General features: G+C 37.6%; 1 protein-coding gene across 4 annotated transcripts in view; it reads right to left on the reverse strand.

The window, feature by feature from the left end:
• PKIB (cAMP-dependent protein kinase inhibitor beta) overlaps window positions 1-25471 on the reverse strand; it is a 102901-nt gene that overhangs the window by 48255 nt on the left and 29175 nt on the right. The gene's annotated exons all lie outside the window — the stretch shown is intronic.

Raw genomic sequence — 25471 nt, forward strand, 5'->3', positions numbered from 1 at the left:
CAGACGAACTCAGTAATGATAGTGGTGCTTGACTAAGTCAACCCACAGGAGCAGCACAGAGTAAACACATGGGAGAGCAGAGCTGATGAACTCTACTTTAGAGTAGAGTTGGATATGCCACCTATTTTTTTTCAAAGTGGTTTTGATGAGTCATCCTATTAGCATTATATTTTAACACCAGATGCTCCATCCTCACCTTGATAAGATCAGTAACCTGTTCAAAGGAACCCAATCTGTTTTTTTAAAAAGCACAGCAATGTCCTTGAAGGCAGTTCAGGACTAGCATTAAATGTGCTGTCACCCGGCAAAACTACCGGAAAGTGATTTGACGGACTCCTAGAGTAACACAGGTGGGAGATGGGGGAGGAGTACAAAAAAAACCATAATAGATCCCCAATTTTAAAAAATTGTTTTTGAAATAGATTTGGTGCCCTCTGGGGTAAGGCAAGATGCTCTTAGGAAATGGACATAATGATCTCTTAATAGTAAACCCTTTGGACTTCAGTTTCCATATCTGCACAGATAACCTGTGGGAGCTTTATGGGCTTTTGCAATGTTACCCTTCAAGTCCGGTTGAGAGGCAGTGTCAGTGCTGAGAACACTAGGCAAAGAAATTCAGACGATCATAAAAGTTTGGTCAGAGAAGGCTAAAGCTGGGAGAGATTCTAACACTAAAAACAGTATAAGGCTAAGCACATGTACTCTGGAGCCAGATTGGCTCTAGAACATAACAGCTATATCTTGGGCTACTTCAGGACAACTTTTCTTATTTATAATGTGAAAATAAAACTTCTGCCTCACAGAGTGTTACAAAGATTAAATGAGACAATGAGACAATGTCTGAAAAGTACTTAGAATAAATGCCCTAATAAACGATAGTCATTATTATTAGGATGTTCTTTGCACCAAAGGAGAAAGTGCACTGTAGAAGGTTAATGAGTAGCACAAGATCACAGGCCATTACTTTACTGGGGGCAAAGGAGTATAAACTCAGCTTCATCTAAAACCACACTGCCTCTAAATAACCTATGACCAACAAAGGACCAGAAAAGGTCTGTGAAGATTTCAAATTTAGATATTTTTTTCATTAATAAAATTGGTTTATAGTCAACTTTTTTTCCTCTTCTTGACCTCCATTTCCTTTCAAAACTAACTCTGTATGAAATCCTATGTGGTCTTGACCCTGTTATTTCCTGGGCCGAAGGGCTCCCTTTTTAATCTACTTTGTCCTAATATTCTCAGTCATGGCTATTTCTTTCTCCTACAGTCTAGGAAAAACACATGTAGAAAAAATGTATTAGAGAAGCCTTATTCTGAGGCATATATCTTTGCTAACTATTTAACATCCTGCAGATTTAAATGCTTCTACCTAACTAAAAATTAGATTGTTAGTTCCATATTTTAGAATAGCATTAAAAAAATCTGAAATAGCATTTTGAGATAAATTCATTCTTAAAGGGTCTTTTGAAGAGTGACTCTTGGGCACTATCTATAAGAACTCTCTCTGAAGAGCAAACCGACCAAGATTTCAAACTTAGCTCATCAATAAGTAGGCTTAGACTGAAATGCTCATTTCTGGTTTTCCTATTTACCTTTACTAAGGGATGCAGCCCAGTCTTGTTTCTCTTTGTCATTGTTGTCGACGTCACCAATTTGAGGATTTTTTTTTTTAAATCCAGGTATATGGGTCAACTAAAAAAAACCTTCACTTTCTTAATTCATGATCTGTCTAGAACTGGAGATACATTTATAGCAGACTAATACGATAGGCTGTATAGAATGCACTTCATGACTGGAGCCCAACACTCAGCTGAATTTAAAAACTGCTGACATCATTAAAGTACAAAATTAGAATAAAGGAAAGTCTGAATATGCTTTTCTACAAAGATGTATTTTTCCCTAGAGTGTTGCTGACACACTAAATTCTTTACATTATATTTGTTTTTTAGAAGATGAATTAACTTATTTAAATATGCTTCACTTTAAGACATTAAATTCAAGGCAAGAAGATTATGGACAGGACAAAAAAAAGAGACAAAACTCAACAAAGATATATTTAATGTCAAAATTACCTCCTTCCTTCCGTTCCTTGAATTTGAGAATGACTACATGTCTCATACTGAGGTCAGTGACATTTACTACTAGCTGAATTTACACCTCCTATACCAGCACCTCGTTCATGTCAGGATTTATCTGGCTCAGAGAAAAATGGCAGCTGCAGCGGTGATTCACTAAAACTAATTCTTAGTGAAGCAGCTGCTGCTAAACAGCAGCATCAATCACACATCAATCATTCGCTGATTGTCACAGCTAGTTCAGGCACATCATCTGCTTAGTCTACTGATTGTGTGGTTGTTGATATTTGCATCACATTGCAGTGTTACTGTTGTCATATCATGCTGCACTAGTTGAAATAACATCATCTTGTGGACCTTATGAGAAAATCCACATAATCATGAAAATACAACCATTTTGTGAAGGAGCTGATGAAAAGAGCAATCATTCTAAATGCTAAGAGACTAGCTTATTTTCAGTAGTTTGATTCTATCCACCTCTCATTGCTCTGAGGGACTGACCTCAGTCAGTCACACTCCAGCAGTATTATAAGTACCAGATTTGGTGTTATGGGTTGAATTTTGACCCTCAAAAAGAAATGTTGAAGTCCAAACCCCAGTACCTATGACTGTGATCTTACTTGTAGATGTAACCAAGTTAAAATGAGGTCATACTATTGTAGGGTAGGCCTTTAATCCAATATAACTGGTGTCCTTATAAAAAGAGGGGGAAAACGGAAAGGGAGGTGGGCGGAGGGATAAATTGGGAGGCTGGGATTAACATGTACACACTACTACATATAAAATAGATAACCAACAAGGACCTACTGTATAGTGCAGAGAACTCTACTCATTACTCTGTAATAATCTATATTGGAAAAGAATCTGAAAAAGAATATATATATATATATATATCTGAATCACTGTGCTATACACCTGAAACTTATGCAATATTGTAAATAAATCAATGATACTTCAATAAAATTTTTTTTAAAAGAGGGGGGGAAAATGTGAAGACACAGAGACACAAGAAGAACATCATGTGAAGATGGAGGCAGAGACTGGAGTGATATATCTACAAGCCTAGGAATACCTGTGGCTGCCAGAAGGGACGATGAAGGATCCTCCCCTAGAGGCTTTGGAGAGTGTGTAGTCCTGTCAACACTGTGAAATAATACATTTCTGTTGTTTTAAGTACCAGTTTGTGGTACCCTGTTACAGCATCCCTTTTGGGGCATCCATCTGGGGATGGTGAAAGAATATCAGCAGCTCCTAGAGGGCACGGGTATAAAGTGTGTTGACTTAGGGAACCATAGTGACTTAATAAACTCTCCTTTCAAGCCACATTTACTCAGACTTTACTCAAATCAAAGCACCCCTAAGGGCGTAGATAACTGAGGATAAACAAAATCAGGATCAGACTAACAGGTCTTAGATTAACAAATACGTAAAACTGGCTTGAGATGAACTAAATATCCCTTAACAACTTGCATGTCTAGTGCTTCCTGATTTCTCATGACCTGCCGGTATTAACAGATATCAAGCTGTCACCATATTTACTCATGCCTAGAAATTCCAACACACTCAAAAGAACAAACCGGTGTATCAGAATCACTACATTACCTATTCCCATAAAGTTTTTCAAAGCCAAGGAAGTGCAACAGAAATGGTACAATCAGAATAAGGGAAATAAGAAATATGCTTAAGAGATTAAGCCATTAAACTAAACCTTCATAATCTTGCGTAAGCTTTTATCTTGGAAGGTGGTAAAACACAGCAGCTAGACTCAGACAGCCTTGAGTCGTGCTAGCTCCACTATTAACTAGCTTTATATCTGTAAGCAAGTTATATACCATCTCTAAACTTCAATTCAATCATTAACAAATGAGACTAATAATGCTACCAACTTTATAAAGAAATCATTTGGTAATTATCAGCAACTCTTCTTATTAGTAATCTCAATGTTAGCTAAAATTGCTACTTTATTTATGGAAGAGATATTCTTCCAGGCCTCTGCTTTCTGTTTCTAAACCAGAAAGAAATAAAGCCAGCTACCAAATGGGTCGACTCCAAAAAGTACCCATAGTGCCATAGTCTCTCTTGGACTATATGCAACTGGACAGAAAGATTAAATCCTTTACAAATTTTGTTGATAAGAATTGTTCTAAAATGTTCTAATCCATTTCTCCTGTTTGGTAAATAGAAGATACTGGACATGACAGTATCTTTTTTAATCTTTCAGCCTCCTGCAGTTTTTGATGGTCATTATTCAGAGTAGCAAATATTATTAGGATATTTTAAAAATAATCCTTTAATAAGTGTATCAAAATAGCCTCTTACAATGTACAGAGCATGCTCATAGTACTGAATCAATCCCCTTATGACATCTTATTCTTTTGCTTCATTTTGTTTCACCTTCCATATGTGGAATTTCAGATACCTAAAAGGCCAGCCATCATGCCCTAAGTCTTTTCTTCTCAAACCAAAATAAATATATGCAATACATAATTTGCTATTTTCAAAACCTCTTCCAGGGCTTCCCTGGTGGCGCAGTGGTTGAGAGTCCGCCTGCCAATGCAGGGGACACGGGTTCGTGCCCCAGTGTGGGAAGATTCCACATGCCGCGGAGTGGCTGGGCCCATGAGCCATGGCCGCTGAGCCTGTGCATCTGGAGCCTGTGCTCTGCAACGGGAGAGGCCACAACAGTGAGAGGCCCGCGTAACACACACACACACACACACACACACACACACACACACACAAAACCTCTTCCAAACTGTTGTTGAGAAGTTAAATTTTTTAACCTAAATATATTTACTTCTAAGTCTTACAAATTTCACATTGTTGATTATAGTTCATCAATCTGGTCTGAGATAAATATCAATTCTACTAAATGCTGCCCTCCCCAGTCTTGTGTAATCCACAAAGGTGAAAAAATGCCTTCTAATATTAAGCAGAGTTCTGCCAAGAACAGAGCTATGGAGAATGTCACTAGAGATGTTCCTTCACCTTGAAATGGGTCCATTCAAGAAAGGAAGATAGAGTTTATAGATAGAGTTTGGATCTAATATGGTTAAGATGGCAATACTCCCCAAATGGATCTACAGATTCAAGCACAAGCCCCATCAAAATCCCAGCTTGCTTTTTTTCAGAATTTGAAAATTGATTCTAAAATCCAACTGGAATGTAAAAAACATAAAATGGCCAAACAACCTTGAAAAAGAACAAAGTTGGAGGAGTCACACATCTTGTTTTAAAACTTACTACAAAGCTATTGTAATCAAGATAATATGATACTGACATAAAGATAGACAAGTAGATTAAGGCAATAGAATTGAGACTCTAGGGAAAAGAGCATAGATTATTGTCAACTGATTTTCAGCAAAAGTGCCAAGATAATTCAATGGGGGAAAGAATAGCCTTTTCAACAAATGGTGTCGGGACAACTGGATATCAGATGCAAAAGAATGAAGCTGGACCCATACCTCATACCACACACAAGAATTAACTGAAAACGGACCACAAATCTAAACGTAAGAGCTAAAACTATAAAACTTTTAAAAGAAAAATAAGAGTAAAGCTTCGTAACCTTGGTTTAGGCAACAGTTTCTTAGATATGACACCAAACGCACAAATGACAAAAAATATAAATTAAACTTCACCAAAATTAAAAACTTTTGTGCATTAAAAGACACCATCAAAAAGTGAAAAGTTACCCACAGAAGTGGAGAAACTATTTGCCAATCACTTATCTGATAAGTGACTTGTATCTAGAGTATATAAATAAGAGTTATTACAACTAAATTAATAAAAAATAACCCAATTTAGAAAATGGGCAACGGATATTAGGAGACATTTCTCCAAAGAAGCTATTCAAATGGCCAATAAGGACATGAAAAGATGTGCAACATCATTAGCCATTAAAAGATGCAAATTAAAACCACAATGAAATACCACTTCACACCCACCAGGATGGCTATAATAAAAAAGATGGTCAATGACAAGTGTTGACAAGGATGTGGAGAAACTGAAAGCCTCCTTCAATGCTGGTTAGAATATAAAATGGTGCAGCTTCATTGGAAAATAGCTTTCCAATTCTTCAAATTGTTAAACAGAGTTACTATATGACCCAGCTATTTTACTCCTAGGTTTATACCAATGACTAATGAAAGCATATATCCACATAAAAACTTTCATGGGAATAACATTTAATATTGCTTCATAGCAATGTCCTTCATAATAGCCAAAAAGAGGAAACAACCCAAATGATCATCAATTGATGAGTGTATAAACAAAGTGTAGTTTATCCTTACAACATAGTATTATTTGGCAATAAAGGAATGAAGTACTAAATCACTGATGATGCTTGGTAACATTACACTGTATGAAGGAAAACACATGTATGGTTCTATTTACATAGAATGTCCAATACATACAAATTTATAGAGACTAAGTAGATTTGTGGTTTCCTAGAGCTGGAGGGGGAGTGGTTTTCAGTGAATTGAGGAGTCACAGCTAAAGGTTTTCAGGTTTCTCTTGTAGTTATGAAAACGATCTAAAGGTGACTGTGGTGACTGTGAATGAACATACTAGAAATCATTGAATTGTATACTTTAAATGGAAGACTTTTGTGGTATGTGAATTATACGTCAGTAAAGATTTGTTTAAAGTAAACTTACCACAAAACATTCTCAGAGGATGTTAATGTTCAGTGTCAATATCTGAAAGGGGATTAACGTACAGTATGCCAATCATGTTTATCCATAGAGCCATTTATTCCTAAAAGCATTTTGAAAAACACATTGATTATAGATCCCAACTTGAGCTTGTTTTCTTTTTTCTAAACACAGAATGTAGGATTAGGATGCCAGTTTGTTACATTTTACTTATCTTGTATATGTTCTATCTTTTGATTATTCTTCTAAAATAGTGAGAAATGTCTAAGTATGAATAGTCAATCTGCAAATATAAATGTTTTGTATATAGAAAGGTTTAGTAAATGGTTTTTTTAGATGAATGGTAATAATATCGAATGCGGGAATATGTCAATCACTGAGATTTTCTCTTTTATTTATAATTCAGTTCCAAATCTGCTTTCCTGAAGAAGTCACAAGTTTCCATATGAAAGCATGTTCTCTTTGGTCACTTAATAACTAACATACACAATCATCCTTTAAACTATAAAACGGCATGGGGAGGGTGTTGCCTCGTCTTATTCTGATCAAGAATATCTGCTTAGTGGAACAGGAACTTTCTAGTGTAAGTAACCATGTGCTTATTTAATTCCAAGATATTCATGTCTTTTATGCTTTCCAGTGATTAGCATTCTAAACATAGAGTAAGCTCTTTTGGCCATGAAGTCTAAGCAAGGAGGATGCTACTGTGTCTACAGTTTAGTTTGTAAGAGAACAGCAGAATACAGAGCTACAGAATGCTAGAGTTGGCAGGAGCCTTAGAGAAGAATATATTTAACTCTTTAATCTCAGTCCTCTAATTTCAGAACTGAGGCCCTATATACTGAGGTCCTGAATAAGTTGCCAAGATGAAGAATAGAGAAAGAATTAGAACCCAGGTCTTCTGAATTCTCCCCAGTGTTTTATTTTTACATCATCTTGTCTTTCAATGCATAACGCAACATGGGTTTCTTTGCTCTTGACTATGTTGTCAACAACAATGAAAAATGCACACAAGTATGATAAACCCACCGTGTTTTAAGGGGCTTTCTTATGCATGCCAGAATCCTACAGGTTCTGCTGTGTTCAGAAAACAACCGCTAATGATTCAGTGCTTAGCCTTCTCATTCACCCAGAAACGTGTTTGACATTTGTAAAGGCAAACTAAAGTAGATAATTCATTTTCATGCTCTTTCAGGACATTTTAATATCATGCAGCTCAGGATAAATGTTTTCACTTTTTATTTTCTTTTGTGCAGGTCTTTCTATTGTTGACTGTCATTCTCTATGTCTCTTTTTATACAAGGTTCTTGGTTCTTGTTTTTTTACTGTTTTCCTTTGTGTCCTCTAAAGATAGCATGAGCACAATTCTCTCAGCTAATAGATTTTCAAATTACTTCATTTCTGCATTTACAAATTCCCCTCTTGCTACTTCATTAAGTCAATGCTATTCACAGAGACAACATAACCCCAAAAAAGTTTGAGACTGAAAGTTTACCAAATTACAATTTTAAATGCTAGTTAAGAATATATCTCCTTTCAAACAGTGAAATTCTTACCATGAGCCTTAAGGGTGACAGAATAGTATTCTCCTTTACTAAGTTAAAACTTACTCAGTGATTGTGTGGAAAAAATAAATCAAGTATCTATAAATAAATCACATAACAGCAAAATGGTCTTGCATAATGATTTCACACTTAGTTTGACTTATCAATAGATTCATCATTCACAATGTTTTTTAAAAGCATAATTAAATTTTGCATCATCTCTGAGGGAAAAAGCATGGTAAGGGCTGAATACCCCTGACGCCAACAATTTTGAAACTATGTACTAACTCTATATCTAGAAAATTTTAAATACATTCAAGTATATTTTATGTATGTATATAAAGACTTATTAATTTTATTATGTAAATTAATAGAGTAAATAAAATTCTAATGAGAAGTAGAGATCTTCAAACTTTTCAAGAAAACATTATTTTAAAGTATTCAGAAACACCCATTTTCGTGTAAATGATATGAAAATAAAAACATCTTTATTCACTTAAAAAGTCCATATGATTTCTATTTGGTAAAGTCTAGTTTTTGTTCCTTATGAAAAATATTGCTTTGATTAAAAATATTAAATAATTCAAGCCTACTGTTTAATATTATAAAATGTTAGTTCCATTAGGCTATGATTCTGTTGTATATAACACTATATCCCCAGTGTCTAGAAGAATGCCTGGCAAATAGTAAGTAGGTGCTTAATAAGGATTTGTCAAATGAATGCTAAATAAATGAATAGCTGTCACTGTTAATATAAAATCTAACATTACCAAGTGCTTCAAATGTGCCAGGAACTATGCTAAACTCTCTATTTTCTTGCTTTTTATTCTCAAACAGCCCTACCAGAGAAGAACCACTATCATCTCCATTTTATAGATGAGACTAAGTTCAGAGAGGCTAAGTTAAAACCCAAGGTTAAGGTTGCCCATTTAGAAAGTTTAGGGATTTAAACATAGTTCTCCCTAACTATAGAGCCTGAGCTTAATTTTTATTCTATAGTAACAACAACAATACTAGCAATGAGATAATAATAATAATAATACTGTTGAGCCATTCCTGTGTACCATGATTTTAAGCCTTCACATATGTTAACTCATCTAATCCTCACAACAATCTTATAAATCAGATACAACTATCCCCAATTTACAGATGAGCACACAGAATATGTTTTTCTGGTTTCCCCTCAATTATTTCCAATTATTAGGCTTGTTTTTATTATGGCCCTTTTTGAGTAATAAGCCAAAGAAGAAAGATAGTTATGGTCTTCCCCAAAAACTTTGTCTTACATCCTGCTTTTGGTGGGACCCTGGACAAGGCATAAACATATAATAAAAATATCTTCCACTGAGAAACTGAAACACTCTAGGCAAATAACATGTATTATTATCAGAGTCCTCCTGAGATTCTCAAGATAGGTATGTTTATCCTCATTGAGAAAACAGGCTGGGAGAGACTACCCAAGCCACAGGCTTGGTTAGTGCCAGGGTCAAGATTCAAACTCAGGTTTGAGTTCAATCCAAACACACTATCCAATTATTACTGGTACTTCTCATTTTCTGGGGATAAAGATTTTCCTAGAGCTTTGACAACGAGAACTAACCCATTCTTGAACTCTCCCAAAAAGCAGCCTCTTCTCTACAAGCCTTACCACTGTGACTTCAATGACACATCAAAGCGATAAAGACAGAAGGGGCATATATCACTGGGATTCTTTTCAATAGAGAACCCAGAATACTTCCTGGATAACAAAACCATTAATGGTTACCTACGTTGTTTTCACTCCTTCTCATGGAATATAAACTCTTCCATTTGCCTTTAGTAATGTTAATGCCTTATAGTTTTACATTTTTCATGTTTTATCACATCCAAAGTCAACCAAATCCATTCCTAGGAATATCTCACTATTTCTCACAACTTCTCTGAGATCACAATACATCTTTGTCTGCTTTGTGATGCAGTACAGAGGCAAAGGCACAATTAAAACAAATGCTGAGAACTTCCCCATTGAAAAGATCCTATTTCCTCCACGTTTTGCCTTCAGCGAACCCTGGTTCAGATTTAAGGTAAGAAGATGCAGCAGCCAGTGCTGGTCCAGAGTCAGATATGCTCTTGACAAGAACACGAAGCTCTCCCCTGGCCTTAATTTAGGAAGAGTTCTGCACAGAAAGGGTCCTTAGTAGAACTAAGGAAAAGTCAAGCTTGAATTCCAACCTTGTTAAACTTCTACAGTGATGTGCAAATTACATCATAATGAGAGCAATAATTGCTAGCTTGAAAAAAAGGAAAAATGCGTGTATAAATGAATGAAGGCAATTAGTGAGAAGTTCAAAGTCAGACAACCGGTTTTATTGCACTTGAAGGGATTTAAGTCATAATCTTAAATCACTAGGCAACCTAAGCCAATACATTTCCTACTGTATTTCAGAGTAATATGTAACTAAAACTTCTATATATCATTACTTTTCTGAATGTTAATTCGAATCTGACATAATTTAATAAGGACCATTCAATTATCATAATTATATAGTAACTAATCCAGTGCCCATATGTGCAGATGTTGTCAAGGCATAATATAAATGACTTCACCCAAACCACTTCTGCAAATATAAGTTATATTTAGTATTTCCTACTAATTATTCCAGAACTAGGACAAAACCAACCTATTCCAAAAACATTTAGACCTGCAAAAGATTAAAAGTACATAATATTCCTAATTATTCCTAATTAACAAACCAAGGTTCCAGGAAGATTTTTCTTTGAAATTTGCATGGAAGATTAGTAAATATAATTCTAATGTATATCTTAGTCAACATGATGTAAAGAACTTAATTCAGAGATTCAGGACAATAGCAGACATTTAGAATTCGGAGTATTTCTTTAAGGTTAGCATACACACCACCATATATTCGATATTTGACAAGCCCTTATCTTTAGTTATGTTCCTTAATTGCTCTAGCAAGAGCTGCATTGTTCATAGTGAAGCGGGGCTGAGAGAACTTTTACTGACTGTATGAGTACATTGAGATGTGGCTGAAAGCCAGTGTTTAAGTTGAATTACTCCCTAATCTTTCAAAGCTAAGAAACACACAGCTGAAAAAGAGCTCAGTAAATATCAATAGAGTTCACTGGAAACATCAATGTAAGGAAGATCCCAAGCAGCTCTTCATTAACAACGATGAAAAAGGAAGCAGCATGTAGATGTCTCCAAAACCAGAGACAAGCCAAACTGCTCTATAATCATTCACTCATAAATTCTCCTCATTACCAAGTCTACATATTACTCTCAAGACTAAAGCTAAATTAACCCCAAAATATCATTTTAAATCAGTAGTAGGTATCAATAAAAAGCAATTAATAAAACTAACATAAATCATGATACTAAATTAGGATGAATAGTTGCATTTTTGGTGTAAGCAATCACCAACATCTATTGCAAGCCGCCTGAATAACCACTCTGAAAAAAACATGGACATTTCTGAGCATTTTGGTTATGTTCATGGGAGATCCAAATAAATAGCCAAGAGCAGCAATTTATTTTATTTTATTTTTAATAGTTTGCATCTGCTAAACTCAAACTCCCGATCCCTCCCTCCACCCTCCCCCTTGGCAACCACAGTCTGTTCTCTACATCTGTGAGTCTGTTTCTGTTTTGTAGATAAGTTCATTTGTGTCATAGTTTAGATTCCACATATAAGTGATATCATATGGTATTTGTCTTTCTCTTTCTGACTCAAGTTCTACTGAATAAAGGTTAAAGCCAAAAGCAACCAATTGAAAGTTTTGATCGTAATTCATTTAACAGTTATGTATTGAGCAACTAGAAGCTAGTAGAGGGTAACCTACACAAGAAAGACAAGATGCTAAAAACAAAGGAGATTACAGAACATGTAAATAATCAAACCCATAATTTACAGTTTTGATGAGGGTTATGAAGGGGGAAAATAGGTTGTTAGAGAATAATTAGAATTCAGGACAATCTTAATTAGACGGAGAGATAGCCTCTCTGAGGAGATGAACCAGATGGAGCTGTACGTGGCAAATATACCAAGTGAGCCGTGGAGCAAATATAAGGATTACTGGTGACCTTGTCTTCATGGATACAGTGATTTACTTTCACCTACCTGCCAGTTCTGCCTCTACACCCTCAGTACCACACCTACAATTCAGGAATGGCCTTGTCTCCCATCTCTTCTACTCCCAGGAGTCCCAACTCCTCCTTCAACCTCTTTGCCCCTTCAGCTCCCCCAGCTGGGCTTCACGCTGGCTGACTGCATGTGTAAAGCTGTAACTCCGTGGTCCTGCTGCTGCACTATGATGTCAGAGTCAGAGACGTGAGAACCAGCCAGGTGACACACACAGAGACAAATCTCAGCACAGATAAATCAGTTTGACTAAAAAGCTTTTCCTGATGTTATAGGAGCTAGTCCTTACCACAATTGTTAGGCAAAATCTATTTTTCTCAAATTCAAGTACTATATTTAAAATCTATTTAAGTAAACAAAATTTTTATTTAATTCCCTATGAACTGATTCTTTCCAATTATTTATGCTTAAAGTCTTAGTGTTCAGCTTACCTAAAACAAAAATGAGATTTATGCTATTGTTACTATTCTTCAAAAGAGTATTTAAAGTTGTCTACAACATGTCTACAACACAATATTCTTTTATGTAAAAGATTTACCAGATCTGTTATTTAATGGAGATAAACATTACCCTAGTCAGACTCTGCTGGCATACGTAATAGCTCAATGACCAACTGTTTTTCGTTACAAGCATTTGCATAGGCTAAACCAGAATATTCCTAGTTAGAAAGAAAAAAAAAAAAAAAATCTCTCCTAAGAATATTGTACATCCAGGCAAACAAAACTCATAATAACATGAAAATGAATTACTAACACGGTAGAAAAAAATGCTATATTATAATAATACTATTGTCATTGGGCTCAAACTTCGCAATTTCAAGCACCTTCTTAAGTAAATTTCAAAGCCCTACAGCTGGACAGAACATAAATAATTCTTTCTTTTTCAGTGTTTTAAAGATAGAAGAATAAAATGTAAAATGACTGTTTTCCTATGAATTTCTTTTTTTTTGTGGTACGCGGGCCTCTCACTGCCGTGGCCTCTCCTGTTGCGGAGCACAGGCTCCGGACGCGCAGGCCCAGCGGCCAGGGCCCACGGGCCCAGCCGCTCCACGGCATGTGGGATCTTCTCAGACCGGGGCACGAACCCGTGTCCCCTGCATTGGCAGGCGGACTCTCAACCACTGCGCCACCAGGGAAGCCCTGAACTTCTTTATATAGGCTATCTAAGTTGCTTTTTTTAAATTAAGTTACTTTTGTTAGTACTATTAAGTGTATTCTCTCTAGCCATCTACATTTCTTTCCATAATATTCATCACAATTAGTAGCTATATATTTGTATGTTTATTTATGTCCGTCTTCTCTACTAGACTGTTACCTCCATGAAGGCAGATACCATTTCTATTTTTGTTTCATATCCTCAGGCCCTACTAGGCCCTCAATATATTTTTACTGAATGAATGAATACTCATGATGATAAACAGACTATATATATGGTACTTAAGTATAAGAATTAAAAATCCCTGGATAGAAGCTGAAATGTAGGAAGGAAAACATGAAGGCCAAAAATAATTTAAATTTTAAACTATATTAGCAGTATAATCAAAAAGGTGAACTGAGCCAAGCCATGGTTTTCTTGTACATGATACCAATAAATCCAAAGTGTTTAGAAGATATCAAAATTTCCCTTCCCAAAACTAGCATTGTGAGAGGGTATGGAATTAAAAAGAAATAAAAAGATAGTATAATATATTCCAACAGGTTATAAGAAAATCAATACAGAAAAATGTAACAAGGACTGGGAACAAGGCTCCCATCTGACTTTAGAGTTTGAGGCTAGACTACCAAAATGTCGGTTACATTCTTGAAATCTACAATCGCACAATAATGCCAATTGGTATTTATGCTTCTCCTTAGCCTTGGTTCAAAACCCTGAACATAGCAGACTTTCAAGAAAAACCTATTAATACAAACAATATACTAGAGGTAAATGGTAACTAGCATGGGTTTGCCCTTAGAATGTAAATTATGGAGCCACAGATGAAGTACTGGAGGAAATGGCAGGAATGAGAACTCTCATCTCCACCCTAACTGCTATTTTTGTACATAATTCTATGTTCAGGAAGTCAGGGGTGGGGAAAAGCAAGGAAAATACATTTTAAGTGCCTACCCTGTACTACGCAGTTTTCCTACACATGATCTTATTCCAACATAATGCTCTGAATTATCTGCACTTTCTTTATGAGGAAACCAAGGTTTAGAAAATGCTACTAACCTCTTAAGGTAGTAAGAACCCAAACCCTGGTCTAACTGACTCCAAAGCTCAACTTCTTTATACTACATCACACTGCTGGAGCAGAATATCTGACGAGAGCTTGAGAAAGACTGGAGAGGAGACAGATGGAATTAACTTGGCCTCAAGCCCTAAGATTATCTGGTCTAAAATCAGAGGTGATGAGAAAACCATAATTCAAAAAGAGTCATGTACCACAACGTTCACTGCATCTCTATTTACAATAACCAGGACATGGAAGCAACCTAAGTGTCCATCGACAGATGAATGGATAAAGAAGATGTGGTACATATATACAATAGAATATAACTCAGCCATAAAAAGAAACGAAATTGAGTTATCTGTAATGAGGTGGATGGACCTAGAGTCTGTCGTACAGAGTGAAGTAAGTCAGAAAAAGAAAAACAAATAACGTATGCTAACACATAAATATGGAATCTAAAAAAAAAAAAAAGGTTCTGACAAACCTAGGGGCAGGACAGGAATAAAGACGCAGACGTAGAGAATGGACTTGAGGACCTGGGAAGGGTAAGCTGGGACGAAGTGAGACAGTGGCATGGACATATATACACTACCAAATGTAAAATAGCTAGCTAGTGGGAAGCAGCAGCATAGCACAGGGAGATCAGCTCGGTGCTCTGTGACCACCTAGAGGGGTGGGATAGAGAGGGTGGGAAGGAGACACAAGAGGTAGGGGATATGAGGATATATGTATATGTATAGCTGATTCACTTTGTTATACAGCAGAAACTAACACAACATTGTAGAGCAATTATACTCCAATAAAGATGTTAAATAAAATAAAATAAATCAAATCAAATCAGAGCTGATGTTCTGCTTATGACCGATGGAGACAGGGAAGAGGGAGGGGGTGGCTGATCACTTCCAGGAAGACACCCCCCCAATTCTTTTTTTTTCTTCAAACAATCCTTTCATTGAGTTTCATTTAATTGTACTAAATAGAATGTGGGGCGTTAATATAGAGGAAAGAAGTACATGTTCTGGAATCAGATTCCTCCTCCTCCACTCTCCCCACCACCACTGGTCTGAATTATAAAGCACCAGGTAAACTGCCCCAGAGGTTTCTCCCAAAAATTTCTGTCACAGCCATAGATTGCACCTGAAATCTTGTCAAAGCAATTAATATCTTGCCTCTTGGCCACTAGAGCATACATAAGAAGATGGCCCAACACACACCATTATTCCAAATAAACAAGTCACATGAGCTTGGCTGAAGGTTGTAGCCACCTGGAGCAATCAATCCAGGAAGCCCTGTCACCTTGTTATGTGATTAGCAACCAAATATTCACTCAGGAATGTGCCCCTTTCCCTCAGCAGAGATATTTTAGTTACATGCCGACTTAACTTTTTTCTAAAAGTACATTTTAAAACAACATACTGAGAATGCTCAGCTATCCAGGGAACAGCTTTCTGAATTCTCAAATTCTAGAATTCTTAGTTGAACAAAACTAAATTCTGAACCTGTTAGCAGAATCAGCCCCTCAGTAGGCAACAATGAATGAACACAATAGAAAAACTTACTGGTCCAGTCCCAAAGATCAAGGCTGACCCTCTCTATTATGGATGTTTTAACAGTGTGTTAATTCAAAGATAATAAGAGCCACAGACCACAAATAAGATGATTTTTGGGAGGGTGAGAAAATCTGTTGAGAAAAAGCCACTACAGCTCTTTTTGCAAAATAAATGAATCACATCGTGCCACCAAAGAGCATATTGTAGCTGCAACACTTCATTCTATTTTTAAGGAGAAATAAATGACTAAAGAACAAACTATCATCTAGAAGTTTTTCAAGACACCAAGTTTTAGAGCCTTTTCAAGAAACCAAGTTTTACCAAGTTTTAGAGCCTGTGCTTGGGTAATTAGCCATAATCTTTGCGTATACATCCTTTACATCTGCCTATACGTGGGATGACTATGAGTAATCAAGAATAAAATTGGACTACTGGAACGGTCAGTTTTATGGGCCAACTTGGCTATAGTCCCCAGTTATTCAAGCAAACACTAATCTAGGAGGAACATCTATAATCAGCTGATTTAAATTAAGGAGATTATCCTCAATTAATCTGGTTGGGCCTGATCCAATCAATGGAAAGGCCAAAATAGGGGAAGAAGAAATTCTATACCTGTAGGCCATGGCTTCAGTTCCTGCCAGAGAGTTCCCAGCCTGCCAACCTGACTTTTGGATTTGCCTAACCAGCCTCCATAATCACATAAACCATAAGCATATCATCTCTTTCTTGGTTGGTTGCTCCAAACCATGCTGTAGAAAAGGGAAAGAAAAGGACACACTCAAGGCTTGAAATTCCTAGTTCAAGCTCTGTATAAATGACCCGAAAGTATCTATGTCTGCCCAGAAGGAAAAATGCTTATCTCCTGTAGCTGTAGGGTTGAGATTTCAAACCCAGAATTTCAAGGTGTAAATTGCTGAATGACAATACAAATTGAATTCCCAACCTTGCAGAACATCATTATTAAAGTGAGGGCACTGATTGAGAAGGAATAGAATCCTGAAAATTGAAATAGATACATCTGGGAAATTCCAGGGAAACTGAGGATTTCAAAACCCTAAATTCTGCTGAGTCATTTGCCAACAAAAGCCACCCTCCACCTCTGCCTGAAGCAGTTAACCCCTGCTTTGTCTTGATGAACCTGTAATAGTCTCTCCTGAGGTTATCTGCCTTGCAAGACACTGCTGATTCTCCTCAGGATTTATCCTTGCCACCCCTCTTTGCTTCTAGATTTATAAGTAGACTCATGTTCCAGCAGGCTTCAAAGGGTGAGTTACACAGTGTGACCCATGTGGAAGTGTGCTACGCACCAAAAGAAATGCATGATTTTTCCAATTTACTCCCCAGATAGAAATCTGGGGAATATGTGCATGAATGAATGGATATGAAGTGTGTTGGATAATTGTGGAAGAACATAAAGTTAAATCAGAATGAATTTATTGATATGGGCTCACTAAACAGATTCCGGATTCAATGTTTTAGCTCCAGGGGCTAGAAAGGGGTCTAGCATTTTGTTTGGTTGGTTGAGACATGGGCCAACATTAAATGAAATCAAAATGCCAGAACTGACTGCCTTGGTATACTGTAGAATAAATGTTAAAATAGCTTTATCATGTAAAACCTGCTGACCTACCCCAGGAGCGTCCGAAGGACACACTTTTAACTATGACTGTAAGAAATACATTTGTGAGAAGAGCCCCAGCATCCCTGAAAAACTCTGGGGTCACTCTTTTCTATAGGTCAGGAATTACAGTGGGAATCGCTGCCACTGAGCTGGGATCCCTAAATACAGTGGGGAAAGTTGGGTGCCAGGGTGGCAGGGTCAAGTGGCAGCACTTAATTACCAAAGACAGATGTGGTTACTACAATGGACAGCAGAGCCAAAGCAGTAACTAGAATAGTCTGTCTTGCAGAGAGAGACCTATGGTTTGATCACGGTGTCCCTACAAAATAAATAGATGGGCAAGCTCATCAATGCTACTGGATCTGTATAAGCGTAAGCTTTCTAGGACTACCGAACAGAGGTCTATCTTGAATCATCAGAACAGTGGAAACGTCTCCATCAATTCCTAGTCTTGACCTGGTTTACAGACCAAGAACCCCTTGAATGAAGGGGAGGCTAACTCCCCTTGAGAACCTGCTGTACTGCCAAACAATCATATTGCTGATCTTCCTCCTAGCCTTTTCCCTATGAGTGCCAGTGGCAGACGGAGATGCTGTTTGGAGATCTGGCAGGCCCCTATTGGTGAATCATAATGCAAACTCCGAGGCTTTTGTAACAAAGCCCTATCTTCCTCCGCAGGTATCTACTCTCTTTCTGAGATTTTGGCTTGCTCCTGGGCCTGAGTAGAAAATGAATGTCTAATCATGGGCCACCAAATTACCATGACACCTGAGCTGCCCATCACGAACTGGCTGCTGTCTGATCCACCAAGCTATACAGCTGGGAGTGCACAGCAGCATGCCAATATCAACTGGAAGAGGTACATATGAGACTGAGCTCAAGCAGGCCCTGAAGGCATAAGTAAATCACATGAGGAAGTTGTCCAAATGCCCATGGGCCCTACTCCTGCTACACTACCTATCCTCTACCAGTCCATACTTTCGCCTCATGGGGAGTTCCCTAAAACCTGTTGACTGAGGAATAGAAAATGTGGGCCTGGTTTACAAATGGTGTGTATGATATGCGGGCACCAACTGAAAGTGAACAGCTATTACACGACAGCCCCTTCCTAATACATCTCTGAAGGACGATGGTGAAGGGAAATCCTCCCAGGGAACAGAACTGCTAGATGTTCCTATTGCTTGGAAGGAGAAATGGCCAGAGGTATAAAACTGTACGAATTCATAGGCTGTGGCCAATGGTTTGACTGGATGGTCAGCAATTTGGAAAGAAAATGATCAGAAAATTGATACAAAGAAATTTGGGGAAGAAGTATATGCCCTATGAATGGGCAAAGAATCTGAAGGTATTTATGTCCCATATGATTGCCCACCAAAGGGTGACCTCAGCAGATGAGGATTTTAATAATCAAATGGACAGGATGACCTATTTTGTGGATCTGTGCCTCTTTTCCCAGCCGCTACTGTCATTGCCCAATGGGTTCATGAACAGTGACCATTATGGCAGAGGTAAAAATTATACACGGGCTCAGCAACATGGAATTGCACTCACCAAGGCTAGCCTGGCTACAGCCACTGCTAAGTGCCCAACCTTTCAGTAGCAAATACAACACTGAGTTCCTCATATGGCATCATTCCATGGGATGATCAGCCAGCTATCTGGTGGCAGGTTTATTTCACTGGACTGCTTCCATCATGGATAGGGTGGTGCTTTGTTCCTACTACAATAGACACCCTGGATATAGAGCTGCTTTCCCTGCAAGCAGTACTTCTGCCAAAACTACCATCTGTGGATTTACAGAATGTCTCATCCACCGTCATGGTATTCCACACAACATTGTTTCTGATCAAGGAGTTCACTTCACAGCAAATGAAGTCCGACAATGCTCATTCACTGGTATTACAATTTTCTCCATCATCCTGAAGCAGAAAGCATGGTAGAACAGTGACCTTTGCTGTTCAACTCGGACTCCGACCCCCTGCCTATCAGGACAGCCTCCTTTGAAGACTGAGTTACAGTGCTAGCGAGGTGGCAGTATGTGCCCAGGCTCTGGAAAGAGGTTTATAAATACTATAAATCAGCATCCAATATGTGATACTCTGGATTCATGGGTCCAGGAATCCAGGGGTGGAAATGGGAGTCATGGCCAGGATTCATGGGTCCAGGAATCAAGGGGTGGAAATGGGAGTGACACCCCTCAGTATTACCCCTAGCAATCCGCTAGCAAAATTTTGCTTCCCGTTCCTGTGATCTTTTGTTTTGCTGGTCGAGAGGTCTTAGTTTCAAAGAGAAGAATGCTTCTACCAGGAGACACAACAACAATTCCATTGAACTGAGAGTAAAGACCGCCACCAGTCACTGTGGGCTTCTCAGGCCTCTGAATAAATAGGCAAAAATGGAGTTTTTATATTGGCTGGGGTGATTGATCCAGATTATCAAGGGACAACTGGGCTGTACTACACGATGGAGTAAGGAAGAGTATGTCTGTAATACAGGAGATCCCTAGGGCATCTCTTGTTACTACCAGGTTCTGTGACTAAGGTCAATGAAAACCACAATTCAATTCACAAGTCAGTGAAAACCATAAAACAACAGCTAATGGCCCAGACCCTTTAGGAAGGAAGGTTTGGGTCACCCTGCCAGGCAAAGAACCATAATAAGCTGAGGTACCTGCTTGAGAGCAAAGGGAATATGGGATGTATGGCTTGGGTAGTAGAAGAAAGAAGTTATAAATACTAGCTATGACCATGTCACCAGTTCCAGAAATGAGGACTATTAAGTTATTTGTACCCTTCCCTTTTCTGTGATAAATGTTTGTGTGTGTGTCTCAAATATGTGTCTCTTTCTTCCCTCTCAAGTGCTTGTCTTCTAACATAAGATATATTAATAATAGTGAACTTTATATCACAGTATTTTAAGTTATGGGATATCAGAAGAGTAAACCCCCAAAGACCCTGTACCTCTTCTGGGGAAAGGGTTAGCATGATTTCAGTTACACACAGGATAGCTTTAATCATGTCAGGTGGAAGTATGATTTTGTTGTTGTCATTATTTTGAGATTAGGTATGATTTAAGGAAATGTGTACAGATGCCAAGTTGACAAGGAGTGGCCTGTGAGGGTCAGTTTAAGCTGTGATCCCCAGTTATTCAATCAAACAGTGAATTAGGTATTGCTGTGAAGGAATTTTGTAGATGTGGTTAGCATCTACAATAAACTAATTTAAGTAAAGGAGATTATTCTCAATAATCTGGGTGGGCCTGGTCCAATCATCTGAAAGGTCTTAAGAGCAGAACTGGTTTCCTTGAGGAAGAAGAAATACCACCTGTGGCATCAGCTCCTGCCCCAGAGTTTCCAGTCTGCCCTTCCTGCCTTAAGATTTCAGACTCTGCTAGGCAGCCTCCACAAATACTTAAGCCAATCCCTTTCAATAAGCCTTTTGATATATTTTTCCTGCTGGTTCCGTTTATCTGGTGGAACTCTAATACAATTATGTTCAAATTATGAGGGCATATAAGAGTGGGACATATTAAAGTCATTTTCACTAAAAAAAATTCCATTAAAAAAAGGAAAACTTGGTTAACCACTGTGATTCCCAAGGGTGTACCAGAAATACAGTGTTTCTATGAACATGGTAGAAACTGAGATATGAAACTAAAATCCAGTATAGTAAATAATTTGCCCCAAAGTCACACAGAAAGTCAGAATTTTAAGCTAGATTTCATGACAGCCGAGTTTATCTTGACCTTAATTACATAAATTAACTTTCATTTGATAAATGAATGCTTAGTTTCTCTACACAATATTCACCATTATAAAGAAAGTCTATTAGAAAGAACCATGGATTTTCTTCTGTTGAAAACAGTATTTGGAGAAACAATGATGAAGCTTTGGAATTTCATAATAACCAAGTAAAAATTTTTTTACAGGGGACATCAGCCTAAGATTTATTTCAAAATATAAGGAACAGGAATGCTTCGATTTTATTTTATTTGAGGGTTTTTTCCTTCAATCACAAAGATGTCAGTAAGCATAAAATCTAGATCCAAAGCAGAAAGCTGTTAAAAGCTAAGACACGGGCAAAAGAGTCAAAATCCCATTTTCTCTCTTATTCCTTGGAGGTGGAGGTCCTGATTTGAGAAACAGCACTCCCAAGTAACATAACTAGGCCTGAAACGACTTCTAGGGAAAGGGCCATTTAACACTCCATGTCATTATAAGGAAATGAATTTCAGCAACTTCCATGCCATTTTCTCCTCCATTTCAAGCAAAGCTCAGCCAGAAACAACCACTTACTTGCTAATCCTCTCATTTTATACTCTCTTCTCTGATACATGACTTCTTCCTCAGGATAAATCCAAGAAGAGTAGGAAATAACACCACCTCTATATTGTATGCTTCACTTAACCTAAGCCCCATGTGCGCGGTTTCAACTGCATGGAATTCATTCTGACCTGAAAGGTTCTGCAAGCTTTATAAAGGAAAGAAAGAAAAAAAAGAGGCAAGGCTGATTACCTCAGAGTTGCCTTCTAATCTAATTTGTTAGCAATAAAGTAAAGCACAGTTTAGTAATCAACACATTTGAGTGTTTCAATTTTCAAAAGACAGACACATGAATCTATACCAAGCACTATCAAAGTCAGCATCTATAAAGACTGGCCTGGTTCCCTATTCCAGCATCCTTCCAGGCCACACAATCCCCAAAAATGAGGGTGCCGCAAGTTCCCTTTAACCTGTGGTCCCACGTAACAAACTCTGTGCTCCAATGCCCTGGATAGTACCCTAGTCCCTCCAAAACAGGCCTCTGCACTAGTCTATCCAGTTTTACCAGGGCCTGAATTTCATTCCGAAACCCCAGCCCCAACCCTGGGGCCATACTATCTGTGAACAGACCTCTCTGTTTATCTGCCTGGATAGCACCCGTTCCCAGACTCTGTGTCACCATCGCCCACCCACCTGCTGGGATACCATCTGCTGCACCTTGCTGGTCAATTCGGACTCCGACCCCCTGCCTATCAGGACAGCCTCCTTTTGCTGTCATCATTCTCTCTAGATGATAAGGCCACTAGCTTAGCTGGACTTTCTCCCATGGGCTAAAACGAGTTCCAATTTCAGTGGCCTCTTTCACCCTGGTGGGTATGTCCTGTTTTTAAGAAACAAACTTATCTGTCTTTCTACCACCAAGCTCTTATTCTGACATTGGACTGCTCTATGCACTACAAAATATTTCAATTTTAACAAGTTTCAAGCTTAATTAAAAGAAACTGAGAACTGTTTAAGAGTTATGGATGTGTGATAAGCTTAAAAAGATAGAAGTCATGTACCAGCCTGTACAAAGGAAACCTGATAAACAGTGGAATTTTTTCAGTGACACTACAGAGGTGAAAAGTAATAATCAAATTCAGTTTTCCAAATAGCCTTTCATCCAATAGTGCATTTATGAAGACAGAAATTGAAAAATGAAATAAATTAACCCTTCAGAAGGTAAACAAAATGTCTACACGATACAAACACAAGTTCCAAGCCCAGTTATAGAGATTGTCTCAGTCAATACAACTATGAGATATATAGCTATTTTGGCTATATTTTTAAAAATTCTTTAGTTTTGCACATGTGCCTTAATTTAAAACAAACAAAAACAAAAAATCATTGCTGTTAGACCATATAGCCACTAATACTTTGCATAGAAACAATATTTTCACCAGCATCAGCTTAGCAAAGTTAAAGGTACACTGAAAACAAAGGCAAGAAACAGAAACTTAATGTCATCGTCAAACTGGAAATACTCATATATAGAAATCAAACCCAATGAAGTCCAATCACAGTAAAGTTTTATTAAACAATCAATCATAAAGGCACTATTCTAAGTGCTTTATAAATATCCATTGATTTAATCTCCTTAATAATTTTATGAGAGGAACTATTGTCAGTTCCATTTTACAGATAAGAACCTAACCTTGACACAGAGAGGTTAAGAAATTTACCAACTAATAAATGGCCCAAGTTGGACTCAAATTTGGTAGTCAATGATTTGATCCACTGCACTGTGCCACATCTCAGAATGACTTGCTAAGACTCATGCAGCTGGATGGGGGCAAAATAAGGTCCAGAACAGAGATCTGACTTCCAACATTCAGTGCTCTTTCCACCAATTCTTCCATGTCATTTAAATATTCAGCTAGTGTCAGAAAAACTACGAAACGTCATGTGATGGACTAATAAATAGCCACAAGCAAAACAGCCAAAGAAAAATGATAAAGTACTGTTGAAATTACAACTTGGTGTGATGTGATTAAGCTATGATATGCATTTAAATACCAAAAGCAAACTTTAGAGACTAACATAGGGCGTAATTTTAAGAAAATGGATTAAGTGGCCCCCTAGCAGTCAGCTCACAAAGTTGAGCCATGTTCCACATGACATACAAATAGCATATAACCACCAACCAAACTAAACCAAAGAGGAGCCACCACAGATAGGCGATGTGGATATGACCTTGAGGGACATTGTCCTTTTAGCCACCTTGCTGCAACCATGCCCACACATGGAACGGTTACACACTGAACACTTTAATAATAATTGCAGCTAAAATATTCATGATGTCTTCCAGCAATCTGAAGATACACCACTTGAGACAAATAACAAAAATCAGCTCATGTGCAACTTTTGGACAATGACTTCATTTTCTCAGTAATGATATCCTTGACCTTTTACGGTTGTGTTTAGAAACAGCCAAAAGCACTCCACTTCCTTTCCAATGGATTCTTACTTTTTGTGACTATAGTTACAACGTCTATGATATTTACGTGGTAGGATAATAGGCTGACATTAAATTAATCAAGAGTATTTTGTTTTTTCAAGCATTTGTAAATTAGGATTTTACAGACTGAACTCATTTGTAAGATAATCAAATTACCATAATTTTTTAAGAACATAATCAGATGAAACTTGATACTTTTCACATGATAAATCTTTACTTTCAATGTATTAGGTTGGCCAAAAAGTTTGTTTGGGTTTTTCTGTAAGATCTTATGGAAAAAACACGAATGAACTTTTTGGCCAACCCTATATCACTTAACTTCTATAGACTACTTTAGCAATCAAATATTATTGCCAGCGGATAGTCAAGAAGACTGGTTTTATGTATCTTATAAATGTATAAAATATATTGGAAAAACTAAAACAAATTTGATACGAGTAAAACTTTAAAAATATTTGCAAGCCTTTCAATCCTAGGTGTTGTATTAGTTTAAAAGTTTAAAGTAAGTAATGAAATGATGAATTATTTGTCCTAACTCCATGTAGGATAAACGATATAATTCCAAGACCACCTCACTATGAAGAACACCTGAGACTGGGTCTGGTTAAAGAAATTGCAGACCTAAGCTGGCACTAAAAACCCCTGCTTAATTAGTGAGTCAGTTCTCTGTCTTCTGTACAATCTTAGCATGCCCAAACCTTGCAGAAACAGCCATGTCACATTCATTAACTAGCCAGCTGTTAACAGGACAAGTATAGGGCAAAGGTTAGCTGACAAGCAAATGGAAGGGATGACTTCTAATCACCAGTGAAAACTGATTTACCTGGCCACATTCTGCTACCTAGTGGGACAAATGGGACAGGATACTTTATCTAGTGGAAAGAGGTGATAATTATATTTACCTGGGCAAAGAG

This window comes from Pseudorca crassidens, chromosome 13 (genome assembly GCF_039906515.1).
Source record: "Pseudorca crassidens isolate mPseCra1 chromosome 13, mPseCra1.hap1, whole genome shotgun sequence".
NCBI classification, from domain to species: Eukaryota; Metazoa; Chordata; class Mammalia; order Artiodactyla; family Delphinidae; genus Pseudorca; species Pseudorca crassidens.